This window comes from Ctenocephalides felis, unplaced genomic scaffold (genome assembly GCF_003426905.1).
Source record: "Ctenocephalides felis isolate EL2017-DRISC unplaced genomic scaffold, ASM342690v1 CF-g0.4_SCAFFOLD_00204, whole genome shotgun sequence".
Lineage (NCBI taxonomy): Eukaryota > Metazoa > Arthropoda > Insecta > Siphonaptera > Pulicidae > Ctenocephalides > Ctenocephalides felis.
The window spans coordinates 33,905-55,718 of NW_020536358.1; the positions used below are offsets into that span (position 1 = coordinate 33,905).

The 21,814-nt window shown below is 34.7% G+C and overlaps 1 pseudogene; it reads left to right on the plus strand.

The window, feature by feature from the left end:
* The first annotated feature begins 21,643 nt into the window (after window positions 1-21,643).
* LOC113384357 lies at window positions 21,644-21,798 on the plus strand (annotated as a pseudogene).
* Window positions 21,799-21,814: the final 16 nt, after the last annotated feature.

Consider the following 21,814-nt stretch of genomic DNA (forward strand, 5'->3'; position numbering starts at 1 on the left):
CATATATTTGTTGCAGCAGCTGGATAATGAAGTAAAGCGGCGTTTGCAAGAGCATTCTTTACGTCCTCAAAGGCTTGCAGAGATTCTGGGTTCCAAATGACAGGTGTTTTATCCTTCTTGACTGAACTACGTAGGTAACTGTTCAGCGGTGCTTGCAGTTTGGCTGCTTTTGGGACTGATTTCCTGTAATAATTCAGCATTCCCAGAAACCTACGCAGTTCCAGAACTGTTGTTGGCTGTGGGAAGTTCAAAATCTTGTCCACCCGGTCTGTAGCTGGAGAATAGCCTTTCTCACTGAGCTTGTAACCCAGAAAATCTACTTGGGACTTGCCTAGGACGCATTTGTTGGTGTTGATGGTTAGAGAATGTTCTTGCAAACGCTCAAAAACTATCTGCAGGTGGCGATGGTGTTGCTCCATGTTCTCAGACATAACCAGAATATCATCCACATATATAAACACAAAGTCAATGTCTTGGAATATGTGGTTTATGTAGCGCTGGAATGTCTGAGTGGCATTCTTCAGTCCAAAAGGCATGCAGAGGTACTCATATAATCCCCATGGAGTTATGATGGCAGTCTTCTGTATGTCCTCTTCATGCATCGGCACCTGATGATACGCTTTTGCAAGATCTATTGTTGAAAAAATTGTTTTATTGTGCAGGTTTGTAAAAACATCACTGATTAGTGGAGGAGGATATTTGTCTGGTTGCGTGCTTGAATTAAGTTTTCTATAGTCACCACAGAGTCTATAAGATCCATCCTTTTTTGATACCATATGTATTGGACTTGCCCACGGACTGCTTGAAGGTCTCAAAATGCCCCTGTTCAGGAGATTTTGTATCTCGGCTTTTGCAGCTGATGCTTTTTCGCCAAAAATCTTCCTGAACCGGGCAGCAACTGGTGGACCTGTTGTGGTAATCCTGTGTGCGAAAGGAGATGGTTTAATTGTTAGTCTCTGTGGCGTTCTAGTGATTGTTATATATTTGTTTAGTAAGCTCCTGAAAGGTTGGTGTGGGTTAATTGTGGAAATGTTAATGTTCTGGGTCTTCAGCACTTTGCCATCAGAGGCTAAGCCTGTCGTTGAATCAATTAGTCTTTTGCCTTTCAGGTCTATTAGTAGATTGTAGTAGCTTAGCAAGTCTGCACCGATTATGGCTGTTGCCACATCTGCTACTGTGAATTGCCAAGTGAAGGGTCTGCGCAGCGAAAGGTCCAGCTCGAGAGTCCGCTTTCCATAGGTGGATATTCGGCTGGAATTGGCTGCATACAGAACAATCTCTTCCTTGGCACGACCGGTTGCAAACTTGCTAGCTGGAAGAATCGAGAGAACGGAGCCAGAGTCTATAAGAAAATTTATCCGTGTTTTTCTGTCTGTCACACATAGTCGGAGCTCTGGACAGACAGAATTAATATCACCATCATTACTTGCTCCTGGTGTTGATGGTGACTTTAGTTTTCCGGCTTCAGAAGAGTCTTAACCAAACAGGGTTCTATGCATTTGGTAGCCTTCTCTCCAAACCTGCTATGGTAAAAGCATAGCTGTGATTTGGACGGCGTCTTTGATCTCCCTCTCCTGTGCCTGGAGTGACTTCTGGTCCTGCTTCTCTCGTCATGTTCTCTGCTATGTTTTAAATTCTCCACTTCTGTCGTCAAGGCATTTAGTTTCTGCATCATGGCAAGCAGAATTTCTTGGGTGCGGCCACTTCTTGGTTCAGGTGCTCTGCTCGCTGTGGCCATCACCGATGATGGCAGTCCACAAGTATCTACAAGCCTGTCTGCCATCTCGCCAATGGCTTGTAGCCCAATGTTTTTCGATACAAGCAGTAGAGGCCGGATGTGTTGTGGGAGTCTGTCCAACCAAAGTTTATGGATGATATCCTCCGAGATTTCACTCCGAGCCAGGTCAATCATTTCCCGTAGTAGCTGGGATGGCTTTTTGTCACCTAGGACAACGTTTGTTAACAATTTGTCTACTTGCTTTGACCTCGACTCGGATACTCGGTCTAGGATTATGCTCTTCAACGTGTTGTATTTATTTTCGGTTGGCGGATTTCGCAACACATCGCTTACCAGGTGTAAAGTAGACCTGTCCAGAGCACGCAATACCGCCGTGTACTTCGCATAGTCGGATTTGATCCTATCTCCAAGAAACTCTGTCTCAATCAACAGGAACCATAGATCAGGAGCATCTTCCATGAACGGGGTTATTGTATGCCTGCCCACGTTGTAAATTTCATGGGGAGTTATCTTCGAACAAATGCGCGTTGCACTGTTTTGGTCCTGAGTAGTTTCAATTTTTAAAAACAGATGGCTCATGTGCACTCAATTTCAACTACAAATTGTTCGTGGTTCATGCAAGTGGCTGTCAATGTCAAGTATTTGATCGCTGTATGGCTGTACGAATAACCTAACTTTTTGAACTCATGTTGTTTCTAATTAATTAATTTTGTTTAAGTGAACATTTGTGAAATTTAATATGGTGCGTGTTAATTTAAGTGTCAAGTGCGGGTTAAAATATTTAGCTATTCCAATACAAGTTTCCGCAAAGGTATTTTTTAATAATAATTGCAGCAATAATTATATATAATCAAGATATTTCAACATGTTATTATATTGAATAGGTGTCTTGGGGGTACCTGCAAATTGCTGCAAAATGCACAAACAAAGCGCAGGAGTACTTTTGACAACTAAGGAATGCAATATGTAATGACAAGAAGGATTCATAAACAATGCAATAATTTAAGAAAACAGTCGTACAAAAAGTCTCCAAAGGTCTACTATTTTTGGAGACAAATATTTATTTTGCCATGTCCTCAAACATTGAGAAAGTTGCATTCAGAGATACAAGTGTATAGCGGTACTTATGAGTGTCTATTTAAAACATTAGGTTCAGCTATTTCTTTTAAAAAGTATTAGTAGCAGATACTGTGTTTTGATGTTTGATGAAATACCATTATCTTCGGAATTGTTATATGATTGGATTGAATCTCATATTGTTGAAGTTGCAAAACAGTTATTCAGCTAGTATGGTTTAAATGTTCATCAACGTAAGTTCATCGTTAAATTTAATAAGATTATCTATTACATTAGCAAATGTAAACACTTATAAAGTAAACTAGTATTGGTTTAAATGTTCATCAACGTAAGTTCATTGTTATATTTAATAAGATTATCTATTACATTAGCAAATGTAAACACTTATAAAGAGAGTCTATACCATACATAATTTTAATGTATTTTGATTGAAGATTAGTGTTATAATATTCTTCAAATAAAACTTGTGTAACATCCCAATATAATGTTTAAATTCAAGATATATATGTTGTACCGACCTTGGGAATCAAAAATATTGCTTTTATCTTTTGATTCATAAACAATTGTATGTGCATAAAACATTATTCTGTTCATTGTAAACATTTTGTTGATCTTTTATGGCAATTTCAATGATAATGTTTTCATGATGGAACATGGCTAAATGTAATGTTATAAAACACTCGTACAGAAATTATTCAAAGGTTTTGTTAAATGCAACTTTACTATTAATTCATTAGATAGCGAAATAACTATTACATGCAGAATTAATAAAGGACAATGTCTCGTAAATGAGTTTTAATCCTAGGAATTTGAATTTCTCTCAATTTTGATATCAATATATATATATATTTTATGTTTTTAGGACTTTTTTGTTTGTGAAGTATTTGTACTTTTTAACAAATTATTTGTTTTTTTCTTAACCCTTTAAATTTTTGTATTATTTGTCATTCCTTCTAAATTTGTAATTTAATTGCGTGCATCTGTGCTTGTAGTTTCTTCTTAGTTTTTAAGATTTTAATATATTAATATTATCATTAAGTAATTAATATTAGTCAGTTATTTGTGCTTAGTTTAGTTAAATACTTCTGTGATTTTCTTCACTTAGATATTTAGTTTTTGAAATATTATTCAAGCATAATTGTGAGATTATAATACTTTTATAATTATGTATAATAATTATTATATTTTCAAACATTCCATAACTGTAATTATAATTGTTAATATAAACATAATTTTAATTGTTCTTTAAACATATGTAATATCTTTGAAAATATATATTTTGTATTTCGTATGATTTGTTCTTATTTCCAATATTAAAAATTATTCAGGTTTTTGGGGCTGTATACGAAACGTACAAATTAAGAAGTAAAACCAGGGGTAATTAAAATATTATACATGTGCTGCCATCTATTTTTAAAAATTTGTACTTCAATCGAGGTAACGTCAAACCGCCAGACATAGCGATCTATTATACTTGTTTATCTATGGTAAATTTGTTCCGTTTTTAAATCATTGTTCACTTGGTTGGAGTTGCTCGCACATGGCGTGCGAACTTGAGTTTCGTCAAAATCGATGAGCGATCGATTTAGATCTTGTGAGGCTTCAGTGTTTGCGGGTGAAGACATTATTAATGATATAGTATACCTCGCTTGTAGTATCAAGATCAGAATTCAGCACGTGTTTTCTCAGTCGCGGTCACCAATTATATAGATGTTGGGTCTATATATAATTTATATTTATAATTAAAAGAACTGAATAACGTGTATATAAGTTTAATTTATAATAACAAAACAAGTATAAAGCATCTCACTGATATAAAGTGTATTTAGGTTAGGTTTTATATCTTCACTCTTCCAAGGGTTGATGCACAAGAGGGTGAGATTGCATTTTTCGCATCCCTCGAGCCCACGCAAGTGTTGCACGATGCGCCGTCGCCAACTTGACAGTTTGCGACGTTCTTCACACGCAACGTGTCTATGAAGTTGGTATTGGCGTTTCTAGTTGTTACTCTCACCGCTAGGTGTCAGGAGACGCCATATATATATGAACTTTGATGGTCTATTCATAATGCTCCCATGAAGGGAGCAATATTTTTAGTAAATTATTGATTTTAAACCACTTATTATTACTATATTGTCCACTTGCTCATTAGAAACTAGACACTGATTGAATGACTAACTGGTTATATAATATTACTCTTTTATCGCCTTGAGTTAGGTATTGATAGTCCGAACGTCTGAACTCGAATGTTGATAGATATAAATATTGATCGAAAATGACATAATTTTTTTGGGCAGAATATTTTGTAATCATTCGCAGAAATTTTTGGATATACTTCCGAATATTTTGAGTACATCTTTCATTGAAAGCAAGATGAAAAACCCATCATAAAAAAATATATCTGGTTTTAGGGGTGATTTTTCATCAGTATCAAGTTGAAGATATTTTACATAAACAGATTTATCAGTTTTACAGAAACCATCATCTATATGACTTAATGCAAGAGGTACCGGCTTTATTGGATACGATAATACTTTTAAAAGATCAATTTGATGATCTAAGGAAATTCCCAACAAACGTCCAAATAAATTTCGTTGTGACCTGATAATTTGCTCTTTACCTCCAATTTTTACAGTCTATTTTTATTCACAAGTAGACTTGAAAAGTTATATGTCGGTGTCTGTTTGATGACTTTATTAAATCTTGTGGGATCAGAAGCACATTCAGATTTGAATTTAGTTCGTATCCCGTCACCAATTTTTTTACAAATAAAAAAAAATCCTCCACTTGAGGTTATGCAGCTTTTCCAAAAGCTATATTGAACAGCTGATTTAGCGATAAATTTTATTTAAACTTAATGATTGAACGAGGTCATGAATCTAATAATCAATTCACGACTTTTATTGATGTTGTGTGGTCGCAAGTCGGCAGAAACATCTTCCATTTTCGTAATTCCTAATACGTCCAATACGTGCGTGATAATTATCGAGCGGATGTCATGGCTTCTAGCCCAATGTTGGCGAGCAGAAATGATATTAGTTAAATAAGAAATTCCAGAGAGCGTTCTCGCAGCATCTGCTTTGATGGTCTGCTTGAGTGTTAAATTTATAGGTTGTTTTGAGAACGGTTTACAGGTACGTTTGATTCCGGATTCCAATATTCTGGAAGTCTTGCTCAGAACCAGGGCGAGTAGTTGATACTTTTGTCAAATTGTAATGATATTGAGCTGTCCACCTTGCATAACTTTCATGGTTAAATACGAAGAATAAGTTCGTTTTTTGGCAAAATTTCAAGATATAAATTGAAGTCACCAGCTCGAATACTCCTGCTTAATCGTAAATATTAATGTACAAGTTTGATATAAAACATATAACGTTTGCTGTTCGTGAATCGCATAGTCATTACAGAGTTTTTTCAGGCTGTTACTATTAATAAAAAATGAAGTTGCCTGACAACTTTGTAATCTCTCCAGTTCTATTTCAATATCTTTAGCGATTGAAATATCTTTAGATAAGATCTGAAATATAATAATTGAAGTCCTAAAGCCATCATTGGGTTGAAATGTTTACTTTCAATGAAACCTAAAACCGATCCACTAGCAAGCATTTCACTGTCAATCATGATGGTTGTTAAACCACAATCATTAATTACTTTTCCAATAGCTTTAAAATAAGTTTCATCTTAATATGAAACGTACCCAAATGAATAAATATTTTTTTAAAGGAGTTACATTCTGTTGCTTGTAGCTGTAAAGTAATATCTTCGAGTGCTAAATTATATGTTACTTGCATGTACTCTTGATTTAACTCTTGCAATACAGACATACATCGCTCCATAGTTGCCAAAACAATAGAGTAACTTGTTGGTGAGTCATTAATTGGTGTTAAATGCGAAATTATTTGGCATGGACAATCATCTATCGTAATTTTACTATTGAAAGTAGTCCACATTGGAGTATTTGGTAAGCTAAAAGTATGACTCCAAATATTGTCAATTCGATCGTAAAGATTCTTAGGAACAATTTGATTAGTATCTTCCGCGAGTTCACTTAGAGTATTAAAGATAAAAATTCAGAAACCATTGGTGGTGTTGCACATACACCTTTATCAGTCGTTCACTTGTCAATAAATAAGGTAATTTCCTCCTAATTAATTTATCACTGAATTTATTATTTTTTGTTCAAGAAGGTATTACGGCGTCAATATGGACTTTTCGTCTAAGACTCCACTCAATTCTTTGAACATATCTAAGTATTCTTTATGCAAATATGTTAAAAAGTAACAACCTTCGTTTTATTACATTTTCTTTTATTAGCATACACATTTCTTCATAAATAGTGTCATGAATTTTTCAAAATGTGCCATGAAGTACGAACAGAAATTTTCACTGATTATCTCTTTTTATTCCTAAAATTTTGCCTTAATTATTTCAGTAATATAATGGCAATTGTGATGGCTGATAATTTTGTAAGAAATGATATTAATAATATTAATCATAATAGTTAATTTAATTCAAACAGTATCCGTGATAGTTTTATTTTAATAATATAATGGCAACTGTGTCGGCTGAAAAATTTGTAAGAAATGATATTGATAATATTTCTCATGTGAAATAAATGTACATAAAATCTAATCCACCTGTTAAAATCGGTTTATATATTATAAGGCATAGACCTTATATTATAGTGCAATGTCTATGATAGTGTAAGGCCTATTGTTAGGCACGTGACATATGACATATGACATTTAATGAATCGAAATTTCAGATAACTTCATGTTATTAGAACGGTAGTAAATCAAGTAGGCTTATTATTGTTTGTAATGAATAGAAAAGTCATACCTAGGTGAAAGAAAAGAGATAACTATGCAAAATTTATGCATACTGTCATGCCGAATGGTAGCTGAGTTTTTTAACTCCACTGATGTAGATAAATATAAGCTTCTGATACTTGCGTGTGTGTATGTATTATGTATGTGTGTGTATGTTTGGATACAGTTTTTAGTTCACGATTTCCACGATCCACCGCTAGTTCATTTTTTTTTTGGTTATCCATACCGGGCTTTTGAAAGTTTGAAAAATTAATCTAGCTTGGATAGCGCCGAAAGAGTTCATTTCAATGTTTGATCAATTTTCTTAGAAATTCAAATTGATGAGGAATGAAATAGCATTTATTCAAAAAAATTAAATAAATAATAAAATTTTTAATTTTGAACAGAATAATGGTATTTTTCAAATCCGGTACATTTAAAGGTACAAGACAAGACTTACATTCCCAAGTTGATGTGCTTCTTTTCCGGCCCTTACAATTAGAGCATACTTTGCATATACTGGATGGTTTTGCTTTATTTGTTGTTAGTGGATGTCTAGGGAAATGTGCTCAATTTTTTGTCTGTGGTCGTAATGGAGAGTATCAACTGTAAATGGTCTTCCGCGGACCTAATAAATGGCAACTTGATAGTGCTCAATATTTAGTAATTTCTTTAAGATATATTTGTTAAAATAAAAATGTGTAACTGGATATTTGCAGCTATGTAAGAAGTTATTTGACCTTTTATAATACCCAATGAATTGAATATAAATTCCACGATGTAAACACAATATTCTTGCAATCGCACTGAGATGGCACTTGTACATCGTCACAAACTATACACATTATTCCCGGGAAAGAGGTTAACTCTAAAATACAAAATAAGTAATCGGTAACGGTATGGTATATTTCAAAGCATTATGGTACATGTAGGAGAACTTTACGTTTTTTGCATTTTCACGTTGTTTCTTTGCGTTTTTTATTATTGTTACAAACTACACAACGTTTTGACGGTCTTAGTTTAGATAGTGTTGGATCAATATGCTTTTGGAAAATGACCTCATTTCTTCGCAAAAAGTCTATCTGGCGCCTCTGCGAAAGATAATACGCCTCCTTCTCTGTAAGTCGGTTTTGGCGTGTTCTTTAATAAATCATCAGCTATTTTGATCATAGTCGACATAACATTGTTTCTTTCCGTGATTCAGTTTTTCTATAAGATATAAGAATTTAAAAAATACATATTCTTTCGTGTATTTCCTCATTATTGGAAAACATGCTAATATTTGATCTTGGAGATCAATTCCATTCATTCCCTTATTGTACTTTGTGATACAATTTGGCTTTAAAGTGCGTTTGAATTCTTGTGAAATTATTTCGGCTGTTTCATGTTTTGCCGACTACATATAAACATCTCGCCTATCTTTCTATTTTAGAGCGAGTATTAAAAGTAGTCTAAAGAGCCGCACTGGTAGGAAATAGAAAATTAAAAATTATTTTCACTTTTTCATGTATTAACAGATATTTTTTCCACGTCATTTGTTATGAACAACAGACAAGATCAGTGTGAATAGAATCATGTAAAACTTTTTTCAATATCTCTTATGTTTCAGACAAAAAATTAGTTTAAAGAAAGGGGCCACTTTCACATGTTTTCAATGATACCTCGGTCAAATGATGAGCTCGGGAGTTGAATTTTTTTTATTGTATTTTGTCGTAAAGACCTATAAAATGGCATCATAATCATTAAAATACCAGGATGGGGTTGATTCTGTATAGAAATTCGCTAATGCCATTTCTTTCCATTTAGTTCTTTTAGTATGATCTCTTTACTGACTTAATATATAGTTATCACCCCTATCGTTCAATATTAGTGGGAGATCAGCAATTATTTTGGCACATTTCAGACTTTTTTCCTGCATATTTGTTTGTTTCATATAAATAATTATGTTTAGTAAACCCTCTAAACATGTTACAACTACTTCTAAGAGAAAAACTGCTTAAAAAATCGATGTACAATTATTTGTAATGAACCTCAAAATTCCTGGCATTGATACAAGTAAATGTATCAATTATGACTAAATTATTAATGTATATCAGAAATTATACAATCAAAATGTATATAAGAATTATACAATCAGATGCAAGTAATTTGAATTATGCATTTTAAAAAAAAATCTCACTCATAATCGAAATCCCATAAATATTATTAACCATTATACTGTTATTTCATCGTTTCTCGCAGGAAATACATAATTATTACATTTTTTCTTGTATTTATGAAAAGTAACAAAATGTATACTTATTGTTAAAATCTCTATAAAATATCTGATAATTTGATGTCCATATGTCGAATGATCATTTTTGACCGCCAAATGGCTCATTTTTTTACTTTTTCCTCGATATCTCCGAAACCGCTAGACCTGCCTTTATGAAAATTTGATCAATTCTTCACCTTGTCAATACAAGTAAAATGTTTTTTGAATTATTAAAATCGAACGCTCCGTTCTGTTAAAAACTGAGTTACCGTTTTCGGCACTTTTTGCCCCGTATCTTCGGAACGGCTAGACCTGCCTTCGCCAAAAACTAATCAGCACGTCTCCTTATCAATACGAATCGAATGTTTTTTGAAAAATTCAAATCAGTTGATCGGTGTTCCCGAAATCGTCGACGAAAATTTGTATCCGCACATACATACACACACGCGCACACACACACACACACACACACTCACACACACACATACATCCATTTTTTCTAAGGTATGCCAAAATATTCAGAAACCTTTGAAACGTCGAGAAATGCAAAAATTTTCATTTTCGATTTTTTTGCGATTACTATAACTTGCCCTACGGGAAGCTAAAAATTTTTTTTTTCAAAAAAAAAAATTAAAAAAAAAAAAAATTTTTCAAAAAAAAAGTAATTTTTGTCCAATTTATAGTTTCTCAAAAATCTTATTGTTTCAAAGTAAATTTTTTTCAAAAATGTTAATCGTTTTTAAAAAAAATAATAATTTTTGGCACGGGAAGTTCCAGCAATTTGCCTTAAGGCACGATGCCTTAATTGCCTTAAGACAGAATTCCACTTACAGCTAGTTATTATCTTTAATCTCATCAAACTCAACCACTGCGTATCTTTTGATAGTTTCCGTTTTTAAATTTCTAAGGTTTAAAATTAGCAGAATATTCCGAGAGTAATTAAAAAATGTTTGCTCAAGCACCTTACACTTACGATTGATTCATTAATGGGTTGTTTCTTGGCTTCAATTTTACAGCAAGGTCACGCTTGTTTGTACAACACTTTTTTTTATTGATTTATTTGGCCTACGGCATATATATATCAAATCTTGATTTTGCAATTATGTAGAAAATTCAGTATAATTTTGTAAATATTGGGTTTGTTCAAAGTCATAGCAATTGCCGTGTTAATGGGGAAAGTTATATTGTTCCTGTATAGTTTTTGAAGAAGTTCTTCTCTTTGTTTTGAGAATAGGCAGCATTTCCAAAGGATGTGGTCTATTGTTTGAAATTCTGGTCCACAGGAACAGAAGGTATCTTGTGTTCGTCCAATTTTGTATAAATGAGACCTACAAAATGTGTGAGCGCATCTAATTCTATTTATCATGGAAATGTCTTCTCTGGTCATTTTTAGTTTGCTGCACCAGGTACTAAATGTGACTTGGGGTTTGCAGGGTTTAAATAAAGAGCCCTTTGAAGTCGATTCTAGGTCATAATCGTTTTGCCATTGACTTAGTCCTAGAGTTCTTATTAATCCTTTTAAATCCGTTATTGGGGCCTTTTTCATAGGAACTACCGCCGTGCATGCTTCTTTAGCCAGTTTGTCTGCCCGTTTATTTCCCCAAATTAAGGAATGGCCTTTAATCCAGGCTAACTTAATTATATATCCAGAATTCAGGAGGGCTTCTATTTTGTGAATGATATCAAGAGTCAAGAAATTTCCATCTTCTTTTGGTTTGTTCAGGGCCAAAAGGGCGGATTTGCAGTCTCTTAAAATTATTGATTTTCTGAGCTTTTCATTTTTAACGTACTCTAAGCCGCATTGATGGCTTTTATCTCTGCTGTAAATACCGATGCAAAGCTAGGTAACTTGAATTGAGATCGATTATCTTTGGAAGGGACAAAAAACGTGCAGCCGACGTCGTTTTCCTTTCATCCGTCTGTGTAAATAACTGTAAAGTCTTTGTAATTGTGTTGTAAACATTCTTCAAATTCTAGGTTTTTAATATGATTTTGATATTGCAATATAAGGTTCCTGACACCAAGAGATTTAATTCTTGGAAAAAGAGTATTTTTGTGGGAATAGAAAAGCTGGAAGTTTACTGTTTGTATAAGTCATATCTTCCAAGGGTTTGATGCAGTAGAAAGCCGTTATCAGAGAGAGAGTAGGTTTATTCTTCCAGTAAATCATTTTATAGTGCAGCTCAGCTAATGTCTGTAGTTATTTTATAAAGAACGTGTAATCTGAGTTAAACTTTTTAATTACGAACCTGTTCGTAAGTATTTCTCTTCTGTAATCTTAATGCTGAGAATTGCACCTTGTCTAAAGTATACTGATTCTTAGAAGATAATCTTCCATAAATCTGACATCCGTAATCAATATGAGATCTTACGATGGCTTTGTATATGGATATAAGGGAGGTCGGATGTGCTCCCCATCTTGTTCCTGATAGTCTTTTAATAATATTGATTCCTTTTTCCGATTTTTTTACCACTTCTCTGAGGTGTGTCTGGAAGGACATGTTTTTATCGAAGGTTACTCCTAGAATTTTTATACTGTCACATAATTTGACCTGCAAATTGCCTATGTTTAAGACGAGAGAGTTCAATAAATTTCTATGTCTGCTAAAGATGATCGCTTTTGATTTGGTTGGAGATAGACTTAAATTATTAGCGTTAAGCCACGTTGATACTTTAATAAGAGAGTCTTGGATTTTATTTTTGCATTCTTCCATTGAAGCAGAGGAGCAATATATAAATATGTCATCAGCATATTGGAGTATTTTAACTCCATTTAGTATTTGTGTGTTAAGGTCAGACATATAAATATTGAACAGTAAAGAACTCAAAATTGAGCCTTGTAGTAGACCCGTAGAAATAACTCTTCAATAATCTTATTTTTGAATTTAATGTAAATTACCCTGTTATCTAACAGTGACATGATAACCTTTGTAGTTTTATGTGGAAGGTTCATACTATTTAATTTTTGTATCAATATATTCTACTCCACATAGTCATATGCCTTGTGGATATTTGCGGCTATTAATAGTAAGTATCCATTCCTTGAGGTTGAGATGTGTATATCATTCGAATTGTACTACGTCCACGCCTAAAACCCACCTGGCAATCATTTAATAGAGATCTATTTTCTGCATAGTATTGAAGTCTTCTTTTCAGTAAGCCTTCGAAGGTTTTATGTAAGCACGGTAATAGAGCAATAGGTCGGTATGATTCTACATGTCTTGGATCTTTCTGAGGTTTTAAAATTAGTATTAGCAAAATTTTCTTCCAGTCTTTAGGAGTCCAGCATGTGGATAATATTGAGTTAAAGTTTTCTAAGATAAGTTGTTTAAACTTTAAAGAACACCTATGTAACATTATACATGGTCTGTTCAAAAAGTACCCGGAATTACTAATAATTAAATTTCGCGGGTCTGGAGTGTCTGATTGTCAAATTTTTTTTTTATTGTGTTGGTATACATGCCCCTAAAGTATGATGAAATTTTCAGCTATATTCACTGTTTACTTTGTCTGTGGTAGTCGCTAAGGTTAGACGTGTTTTTCTGAGCTCGGCGATTTTTACAATGGAAGAATTGAAAAAGTCAAAGAATTTGTATTAAATTTTGCGTAAAAAATGAAATAAAGTGTTGCAAAGTGCAAAAATTCACCAGATATGGCTCCGTGTGACTTTTTCCTATTCCCAAAGTTGAAGAGACCCATGAAAGGACGGCGGTTTTCCTCGATTGAAGAAAATCGCCGAGAGTGCTCAAGGACATATCAAAAAGTGAATATCAAGGGTGCTTCGAAAATTGTAAAAAACGCTGGCATAAGTGTATTATATCTGGGGGGGACTACTTTGAAGGGGACCACATTAATGTAGACGAATAAATAAATATTTTTTTGAAAAAAACGAAAATTACGAAAACTTTTTGAAAAGACCTCGTATATGTAATGTGATCTATTCCGGCAGCGCTATCCTTTTTAGTTTTCAGAAATAGGTTTAGTTCTTCTAGACTAATTTTGGCGTTTAAATTGGAGATATCTTTGTCTATATTATGAGGAATGTTAACTATAACTTCCCTTTGGGCTGAGTTCGGAGCAAAATTTTTTAGGATGGATTCGTAGAAGTCGGAGTTCCCAGGAATGAATTGAGTGAATCGATTATTTTTGTTGTTAAAGGATTTGTTTAAGTTACACATGTGCTGGAACGAATTGCTCCAAGAATTGCAAGACAAGATACTCACCTAAGAAAATCAATATCACCGTCTGAGCGGTTAACACTGACATTGAGATTTCTTGCTACTGGTAAGTGGTATAAAACAATTATTTAAAATAATTCAAAAACATTTTTTTTACTATTTATTTATAAAAATTGTACCGATATTAATTGTAAATAAATTATATTATAGGTGACATGTATCAGTCATTAAGCTATTTGTTTCGGATTCCACCAACAACTATTTCTCGTATTGTTCTGGAGGTGTGTGATGCTCTGTACTTGGAATTGAAAAATGATTATTTGAAGGTATGAGAAAATGTTAAATGTTGTCATAATATTGCATTAAAGTAGTCTCGTTTTGCGTTGGAGAAATCATCTGGCATATTACGAGAGTGCTCGATGAACCGGAGTACTCACTCAAATTACTTAGAGAGAGCATAGAGTGTGTACTGGGGGAGGATACTTCTCGCATGTCGTCTTCCTTATTTGCGTCTAAAATAGCTTTCTGAATCTTGAGTTTTAATTTTTTTCGGATATCTTCAGAGCGTATTCCTCTCAACTCTGCAGTAACAAACTCTCCAAATACGTCCAATTGATCTTTCGGAGCTCGTAAACAAGTTAAAGCTTCATTCAGCAACTCATCATCCTTTCTAACTGAATCGGGTGCACTTTTTTATGAGGTTTTGTAACAGAAGTCTGCCCAGACCCAGAATTATCTTTTATTTCCTAATCATGATGATCCTAAAAAAATAAAATAATAAATGAAAATTAAATGTTTTGTTCTTTTTTTTACAGATTCCATGTACATCAGAGGAGTGGGAAAATGAAGCAAAGCGATTTGATGTTACTTGGAAATAACCAAATTGCATAGGAGCTATTGATGGAAAACATGTGGTAATGAAGGCACTAGAAGATTCAGGAAGTCTATATTATAATTACAAGGGGACACAAAGTATTGTATTAATGGCTCTAGTGAATGCTGATTACAAATTTTTGTATATAGAAGTAGGATGTAATGGGAGAGTGTCAGACGGGGGTGTATATGGGTCATTCTTTTACAAACCGGACACTAATTAACCTTGACATTTTAGAATTGTCTGAAAATTTGTTTACAGATACTATTCATAAAATCATTTGACACGTATTTCAGGATTTTGTTGAAAAAAATTTTTTGACGTAAATATTTACGATTGAAATATGGATTTTTTGCTCAATTTCTATGAACATCATCTGCGGTAAATTAATTATCTCCGGATGTGCTGATCCGATCAGTATTATTTTTTTTTATTACACTCATATTGAAGTGAACTTTGTAATGATTAAAAAAATTTTTTTTGTTTTTGCAATTTTCTTAACAATAACAACCCTTAAATATTTACAAAGGTTTTACTCGGCCTTTACCCGAATTGAATCGATCCAAAAAAAAACATATATTTTCTTTTTTCCTCTGCAACAAAATTCTTTTTACAATTTGTTGGAGGTTTTGTTACATCGAAAAATATTAAATATTTTCAAGCGCGAGCCGCGCTTTTTACGTCGTGGACCTCAAAGACTTGTACTCATTTGTCACTTTCGAATGACAATCTTATTGGTTTTCGGTTGAAAAATATTTTATAATTTCACTTCTGGCGAAAAATAAACATATAGTCGAAAAAACACATTAGGGGAGAGCGGAGCTTAAAAGTTCGTGGGTAAAAAGATCCACTGCCAATATCTCAAAAACAAGTAAAGTTAGAATTTTTTTAACAATAATATTTGAATGTAGACGGATTGTTCAGTTAGATTTTTCTAATAATAAAAAAATGTTGTTCAGCCACTTTTTTCAAATTCTTCTTTTTTAATTCTTAAATTAATTTAAGGGATCGACTTATTTTTAATTTTAATAGAATTTTACGTAATAATAGCTAAATTATATAGCCAATGTAAAATAAAAATTTCATTCGTATATTTTTATAAAGAAAATACCAGATATACCTTTGATCTGATGCTTTGTCAGAAATATTTATCAGCAGAGTTAATTAACTATTAATTTATATATAATTATATATATATCAATATATCTATTGTAAAATAGCTTCTTTCTAACTTAATTTAATTTTTTATTTACTATTTCCTTATTATTTACACCTAGGCCAGTATGAAGGTGTGGTTGACTCTGTTTACCCCACCCACATGTAAGCTTTAATAGAGATTATATCAGAAAGGGTTGAAGTCAACTTAAATATTCCTCTACATTCAAATATTGTTGTAAAAAAATTTCTAACTTCACTTGTTTTTGAGATATTGGCAGTGGATCTTTTTACCCACAAACTTTTAAGCTCCGCTCTCCCCTAATATTTTATTTCGACTATATGTTCATTTTTCGCCAGAAGCGAAATTATAAAATATTTTTCAACCGAAAAACAATAAGAATGTCATTCGAAAGTGACAAATGAGTACAAGTCTTTGAGGTCCACGACGTGAAAAGCGCGGCTCGCGCTTGAAAATATTTAATATCTTTCGATGTAACAAAACCTCCAACAAATTGTAAAAAGAATTTTGTTGCAGAGAAAAAAAGAAAATATATGTTTTTTTTTGGATCGATTCAATTCTGGTAAAGGCCGAGTAAAACCTTTGTAAATATTTAAGGGTTGTTATTGTTAAGAAAATTGCAAAAACAAAAAAAAATTTTTTAATCATTACAAAGTTCACTTCAATGTGAGTGTAATAAAAAAAAATAATACTGATCGGATTAACACATCCGCAGATAATTAATTTACCGCAGATGATGTTCATAGAAATTGAGCAAAAAATCCATATTTCAATCGTAAATATTTACGTAAAAAATTTTTTTTCAGCAAAATCCTGAAATACGTGTCAAATGATTTTATGAATAGTATCTTTAAACAAATTTTCAGACAATTCTAAAATGTCAAGGTTAATTAGTGTCCGGTTTGTAAAAGAATGACCCATATGCGAATTGTTCACTATCGGCATGTTTGGAAAACAACTCTTGAATATACCCGAAGCAAAGCCATTACGTGGCCAGCCAATTCCGGTGCCATATGCCATTATTGCCGATGACGCTTTTCCATTGAAAACCTACATTGTGAAACCATTCCTTTTTAGAGACCAACCTGTTGAAAATCGTGTTTTTAGTTATAGACTTTCTCGAGCACGTCGCGTAGTAGAAAATGCATTTGGTTTGCTTTCGATGCGTTTTCGTTTTCTTAGAAAGCCAGTCGAACTATGTCCTCAAAAAGTAATAAAGCTTGTTCAAGCTGCTTGTGTGCTACGTAATTATTTAATTGAAAAAAAGTCGACCAGATATGTTCCTGACGGTACTGTTGACATGAAAGAAAATGGCAGGCTTATTGAAGGTTGTTGGCGAGATGACCCACTTCCACAAAATTCATTTTATCCATTACAGCAAGCAGGCGCGAGAAATCCAACTTGCTCAGCTAAGCAAGTACGCGAAAATTTTAAAACGTACTTTATGTCCAGAGCAGGTGAACTACGGTGGCAATATAAATATGTTTGATTTTTTTATTTATTAATTTTTATCTTATTTTGTCATATGATTTTTGTTATATGATTTTGTCAAATGTATCCTACAATAAAAATTTTAAATCACAGTATGAATTTACTTTATTTACTTACCAGCACATCTGTAATAATAACATCAGGGGCACTGCCAACACTGATAATTGAATCCTCTGTTGAATTTATCTGGATATTCATAAACTTGACAGCCTTTATACCTTTCATCTGCACCCTGACCACTTTTGAACTTTTTCATTTTTCTCAGATGCTCATTTAACTGGCATCTCAAATTATGAACTTTGTCTTTTATTGTTTTAACACCCAAATTCAAAAACGTTGCTATTGTTTCCAAGGACTTATATTTCAGGTTCCGATTCCTATACTCCTTCAACCTGACATTCCACAATTCTGGACGAGCCTCTACCAATTCAATTAATTGAAACACTTTATTTCTCTCCAAAACAAACTTTTCACACTGTTCTTCATCACATAATGCTTCCATTTTCCAAAATAAAAAAAAACAACTTTTCTTGGGAACACAAATAAACACATAGATAAATAACCTAACCTATCATACATAACCTAGCAAAGTAAAACACAAAAAACTCTACGTATAGTACAAAAAAATATCCAACATGTTGAATAATGCTAGAGTTAATAGCTAGAGCGTGGAAGTTGTGCAGAGACCCCTGTGTACACTGAATATCATTTGTCTAGCGAGATTGTCTACGGAGAGCGTAGAGTGACTTTCGCTAGAGTGCTCTAGTAGCTGTGTATACTATGGGACTCTACATAGAGCGCTCTATTAGTGCTCTAGCTAGAGCGACCCTAGCCAAAAACTCTACCGTGTATCGGCACCTTAACACAAGCAGTATTTTAAATCATCTGTATTTATGCATTCTTGTAAGGCGTGTTTTTCTGCGCATTTTGGACATCTAAGCTCTTCTCGACACTGATCACGAACGTGTCCGAATCTCCAACATTTGTGGCATTGGATTACTGTTTTCACAAATGGGGTTACTGGGCATTTACCAGAGTGGATCGCTACTTTTTCTGGCAATTTTGTCCCTTTAAAAGTGAGTCTAACACATTGTGATTTGTATGTCTTATGATTTTTTTTGATCCTATACATTTTACTCCCACTATCGGATACTCGGATTCGATGAAATCTAAAATTTCTTTCTCAGATTATTCGCTATCAACGTCAAAAATGATTCCGGTCCGCACCGTTAAATATTTGGGGATATACGCTTTTCAAATTTGGCCATGCATCATGAATTTTTTTTTCAAGTGCCATAGGATGCAGGCGTCCTATGTTCTTATTATAAGATTCTACGTATATTATATATGGTCCTTTATCGTAACTTTCATATCGTAGTTTATACTGTTCGTAATTGTCGGGCATCATTTCGTTTTCTTTGTCATTATCTTTTGTTATTTTACTTGAGTCCTCACCACAATCATAAAATTGCATTAAGTTAACTCGTGAAAGTCATGCAACATTTTATCATTCTGATCATTTATTTCGGTATTACTTGACTGCGCACTAATATTTTCATTGGTCATTTCTTCATTGTTTGCATGGATTGTTTTTTTTTATTATTATTTATGATTTATTGGTTTTATAAACTAGTATATTAGCCATATACATGAGTTAATCTTATTTAATATCTATATTATATTATAATTTATTATAATATAATATAGATCAAAACCAATCGGTGGCGAGCTTGCCTTGCTCACCGTTTGACTTGGTGACTCTGAATAACTTTGTGCTGATTGCTCGGTCTAGTACCGGCGACGCATCTTTCAAATGTCTGCCTTATCAACTGTCGATGATAGTTTCTGCGACTACCATGGTTGTTACGGGTAACGGGAAATCAGGGTTCGATTCCGGAGAGGGAGCCTGAGAAACGGCTACCACATCCAAGGAAGGCAGCAGGCGCGCAAATTACCCACTCCCGGCACGGGGAGGTAGTGACGAAAAATAACTCATCCGAGGCCCCGTAATCGGAATGAGTACACTTTAAATCCTTTAACGAGGATCTATTAGAGGGCCAGTCTGGTGCCAGCAGCCGCGGTAATTCCAGATCAAATAGCGTATATTAAAGTTGTTGCGGTTAAAAAGCTCGTAAGTGAATCTGTGTCCCACACTGTCGGTTCACCGCTCGCGGTGTTCAACTGGCATGTCTTTGGAACGTCCTACCGGTGGGCTTAGCCCGTCAAAAGGCGGCCCAACTCAAAATCCTACCACGGTGCTCTTCACCGAGTGTCGAGGTGGGCCGGTACGTTTACTTTGAACAAATTAGAGTGATTAAAGCAGGCTCATTCGCCTGAATATTGTGTGCATGGAATGATGGAATAGGACCTCGGTTCTATTTTGTTGGTTTTCGGAATTCCGAGGTAATGATTAATTTGTCCCAACTGGGGGCATTCGTATTGCGACGTTAGAGGTGAAATTCTTGGATCGTCGCAAGACGGACAGAAGCGAAAGCATTTGCCAAATGTGTTTTCATCAATCAAGAACGAAAGTTAGAGGTTCGAAGGCGATCAGATACCGCCCTAGTTCTAACCATAAACGATGCCAGCTAGCGATCCGCCGAAGTTCCTCCGATGACTCGGCGGGCAGCTTCCGGGAAACCAAAGCTTTTGGGTTCCGGGGGAAGTATGGTTGCAAAGCTGAAACTTAAAGGAATTGACGGAAGGGCACTACAAGGAGTGGAGCCTGCGGCTTAATTTGACTCAACACGGGAAACCTCACCAGGTCCGGACACCGGAAGGATTGACAGATTGAGAGCTCTTTCTTGGTGGTGCATGGCCGTTCTTAGTTGGTGGAGCGATTTGTCTGGTTAATTCTGATAACGAACGAGACTCTAGTCTGCTAAATAGACGTACTTTCCGGTATCGCAAAGACCCTCCGCTTTGGCTTCGCTCGTTGTTGGTTGTGGTTCTTACTACCGGCGTACAAATATATCTTCTTAGAGGGACAGGTGGCATTTAGTCGCACGAAATTGAGCAATAACAAGTCTGTGATGCCCTTAGATGTTCTGGGCCGCACGCGCGCTACACTGAAGAGATCAGCAGGTTTTCCTTGGCCGAAAGGTCCGGGTAATCCGTTGAAGCCTCTTCGTGCTAGGGATTGGGGCTTGCAATTCTTCCCCATGAACGAGGAATTCTAGTAAGCGCGAGTCATAAGCTTGCGTTGATTACGTCCCTGCCCTTTGTACACACACCGCCCGTCGCTACTACCGATTGAATTATTTAGTGAGGTCTTCGGACCGGTGCGCGGCAGCGTTTCGACATTGCCGATGTTGCTGGGAAGATGACCAAACTTGATTATTTAGGGGAAGTAAAAGTCGTAACAAGGTTTTCGTAGGTGAACCTGCGGAAGGATCATTAACGTACATTTACTATTTAGTGAATGAAATGTGTGCGACGTATAAAATCTTAAAGCGTCTCGCAACGATGGATCATTCGTTTCATTAACGTTTGACCGGAGCTAGTCGCAAAATATTGCGCAGTGTGCAAAAGCAGCGTGACGCGGTTTACAACACGCTTAGCGTTCTTGTGCATTGTGTGAGAGCACTGCCATGTATATCTGCTCGGTATCGCCAGATGCTGAGCGAATGACGAAGTTCGTTGTGAAAACGGCGTTCTTTTTGAATATCATACTTTAAACGCATAGCTCAATCAATTCTTTTGGACGCTAGATGAAAGTCTAGTGTTTCAAAGTCGATGTAGTAAACGCTGCGTTAGTATTCTATATACTCTGCACATTTTATTCAATTGTGCGAATTTGAACATTCGCTTCATTGCGTTGTTTTAAGAAAATGAAAGATCAGCGAAAGCAGATTTTTCAATCTCACACACAATGAAATATTCATATTTCAATTTTGAAACGAGGTCTCGTATCTCGGACCGAAAAGCGAAAGCTTTACGGTGTTACTATTGTAACCATAATAAATACTAGTTTCAGAATCGCCCGAGTTATCTTAAAAACGATTTCGAGGGAATCACGATTGAACATGTATAAATATATATAAAATCACCGTGAACGGTGTATCACTTGGCTCGTGGGTCGATGAAGAACGCAGCTAATTGCGCGTCGACATGGAACTGCAGGATACATGAACATGACATTTCGAACGCACATTGCGGTCCTCGGATAACTGTTCCGGGACCACCCTCTGGCTGAGGGTCGTATAACATTACCAGCT